We start from the raw sequence: 3,511 nt of genomic DNA on the forward strand, positions 1-3,511 counted from the left end.
CACATTTCAGTCAAGTGCTGCCTCTCCCGGGGGTATCTGTGTTTTAGGATGCAGCTCTCTCTGTGGGATACGAGGGTTGTCGGGGTTAAAATGTTCACTAATCATTCAGCAGCCCCGCTTCCTTCTCTCTCCTTCTTTCCAACTGTGAAATATCCAACACATCACATTGCCAGGCTGTGTCACACACTCTAACAACCACAAACCAGACAGACAAGTTCTCCATCCCCTTGGAGCTAATGTCCTAGTTGAAAAGGCAAACGAAACCCAAGTATACAGATAACACGTCCAATCATGAGGTTACCAGGAGGGCTCACTTTGATTGGATGGCCAGGGGAAGCCCTCCAGAAGAAGTGAGATTTGAACTCCTACCTCAAAGGTGAGGAGGAGGCAGCCACTTGAATAGCCAAGGCAACAGTGTATGTGGGTCTTTGCACACTTTTTTGTAGCAACATGATTTTTTTTAGCAACATGACTTTGGTACAGGATGACGCTGTTTGGGGGGTCATGAGCAAGCTGATGAAATTGTTGAAGTGTTCTATCTTTGTAAACTTTCTTTACTGTCCAGAAATGGGCCACCTGTGTGTCAATTACTGCATCACCACAAGAAATGGATGCTTTGGTCTATTTCAGTATTAATTATCCCTTCCATTTACTGAATGCCTACTGTGTGCCAGGCAGGTTAACAGATATATTGTTTTAGCTAGTATTTACAACAAAACTTTGATGTAGGATTTATTATCTACCCAAAAGCTCAGAGATGTTTTCCAAAAATAATAATAATAATAATAATAAATTCTAGAAATATGTGGCAGAGTCAAAATCTGAACCCAGCTCTGCTTGGCTCTAGAACCACATCTCTTCTATTATATAACATCACCTCCCCTGCTTGAGGGGTGAGAGCTCTGTGTGTGAGAGCTTGTTGCCCTTTAAACTCTTATTCACAAAGGGTGAGCAATTTAATTTAGAACTCACCTAAATCAGTTTTTGTGCAAATGGCAAAGGTTTTAATTCTTTTGCTCTAGTGGAAATATCTACAAATTTTGAATTACTTCCTTTCTCCCTTTCATTTTCCTCTGTTTCTCTCTAGCCATTCTCTTTGGAGGAAATAATCCAGTTGGATCAGCTGATGTTCACTTGTGTCGCCAGAGATACATGATTTGGTTTGCTAAAGCTGACAAAATGCAATATAGCAGAAAAGGCACGGCTTTAACAATGGGGATTTATTAGTTTACAAGTTTACAATTCTAAGGCTGTGAAAATGTCCGAATCAAAGCATCAACAGGACAATACCTTCTCTGAAGATTGGTGACCAGCAAGCTTGGTCTCCTCTGTCAGATAGAGAGGCATATGGCAATGTCTCCTGTTCCTTCTCCAGGGTTTTCTTGCTTCCAGCATCTGGCTTCAGCGGCCTTCTCTCTCTGCTTCTGTGGATGTGTCCTTGCCTCTCAGTTTCTCTGGGCTTTTTTTTTTTACTATTATCTTTAAAAGGATTCCAGTAACAGGATTAAGACCCATCTTGAATGAGACAGGTCACATCTCAATTGAAATAATCTAACCAAAGGCTACCAAAATAGGTCTATACCCACAGGAATGGATTAAAAGTACAAGGGTTAGTTCAGTGGTAGAATTCTCACCTGCCATGCAGAAGACCTGGGTTCAAGTCCTGTCCCACACCCTTCCCCCAAAAACAAACAAACAAAAATTAAACAACTGGTGCTGCAGTAACGGGATACTCACATGGAAAAAGAACAAAATGTGACCCCTGCCATACAGCATACAAAAAACAAAAACAACAAACAAAATGGCTGCATTGGCTAGTGGGTCCCGGGGCAGGCCCTGACCCTGCTCCCTAGCTGAGGGGACGTGGTTGCCTAGCCCCAGGGGCACTTACGTTCCCTACCAGCCCCAACGGGTAGGACTCAAGCCTCCAGCCTCCTGGAGGTAGCTAGGAGATTGGGATGTGGCCCCACTTTGCAACCCATCCAGACAGAACTCACCTCAGTTGTGAAGCAAGAAGTTACCTCGTATCTGTGTATGGCCATCTCCTTGCTCTGCATTAATGTGGTTTGGAGTGATATTCATCCAGCATAGACTTTTTCAAGATGGTCCATTTAAGTTCACAGTTTATATCCCTGATAACTACCCAGATGGCGACTCCACTCACCTGGTGTTTGCTATTCCAGTCTTTCACCGGCCAGTTGATCCCATTGCAGGTGAACTGGATGTGAAGAGAGCATTTGCAAAGTGGAGGCCGAACCATAATCATATTTGGCAAGTATTGACGTATGCAAGGAGAGTTCTCTTGCATTGATACAGCAAGGCCCCTGAACTCAGAGGCTGCAGTAGTGTATGAAAAATATGTTGGCTCCTTAAAAGTACAGTGTTCGACAGTGCTAAGATGAGCACAGCTCGTTTGTTGGACCAACCTAAAATAGAGGACCCCTTTAATTAGCTTGTCTCGGTGGAATCCTTCTGCACATGACAAAGCCAGAGAGAAGATGCTGACTCAGAAAAAGCCTGAAGAACGGCCCAATAAAAGTGCTCACGTTGCTGGCCTGTCACGGGCAAGGCCTTGGCTCTGTACAACCTTTCAGTAAAGAAGAGAAAACAGTAGCAACTTACGAAATGGTGAATCTGGTGCACCATGCACTTTCCTGCTGGACTTTGACCTAATTAAAGCTGACCAATGGCAAAGGACTGCCTAAAGAGTAAAACTGTGTGAACTATGACTGATAATCGGGGCTTTCCATGTATATTTAAGTTCTAACAGCAGGTTTTGGAAACCACTCTTTAAATAATGCATTGCTTCCGTCAGAAATGTCTTTAGGGTGCTTATGGAGTTCAGTACTAAATTGCTGAGGCACTTGAGGCTTAAGTGTTTTTCTGATCACAATGCTAAAGGTAAGTTGCACTCATTTAAATAGAGTAGACAGAATTCAACACTATTTAATGATTTGGAAAGTTTCAGTTGTGCCTATGTTAACATATGTAGAGAGAGTAGGTTCCATAGCTCAGCATTTTTCCATGGAAAATCATTTGAAAACTCAGTCTTTAGCCTATTGTCTTATTCAGTTGTCACAGACGTACATATTAGATGAATGAGAGAAAACCAGACTGTTTTTTCCTTCTTTTTTTTACATGGGCAGACACCAGGAATTGAACCCTAGTCTCTGGCATAGTAGGGGAGAACTCTGCCAGTGAGCTACTATGGACTGCCCCAGAATGTTTTTTTATAGTTGATTTTTTAAAGCAAATTACTTACTGTATTTTTATGATAGGAGGGAGAAAAAGTGTTCAAATGGTTTCTAATGAAGTCAGATATTTAAATGATGAATGACTAATGTGCTTAGCAGAGACAAAATAAACCAATAAATGATTAAAAAAAAAGAACATGATCTTTTCTGGGGTACTTACGACTTCAAACTATCACTGGAGTATTTGCAATTTCAAACTATCACAACACAAAACGCAAAGTGTGGTGTGGCATCCCCTTTTTGCCTTCTCTTTGCCT

The 3,511-nt window shown here is 41.9% G+C and overlaps 1 pseudogene; it reads left to right on the forward strand.

Annotated features, from left to right (window-relative positions):
• Positions 1-323: 323 nt before the first annotated feature.
• LOC143663350 (AKT-interacting protein pseudogene) lies at positions 324-2,673 on the forward strand (annotated as a pseudogene).
• Positions 2,674-3,511: the final 838 nt, after the last annotated feature.

This window comes from Tamandua tetradactyla, chromosome 19 (genome assembly GCF_023851605.1).
Source record: "Tamandua tetradactyla isolate mTamTet1 chromosome 19, mTamTet1.pri, whole genome shotgun sequence".
NCBI lineage: Eukaryota > Metazoa > Chordata > Mammalia > Pilosa > Myrmecophagidae > Tamandua > Tamandua tetradactyla.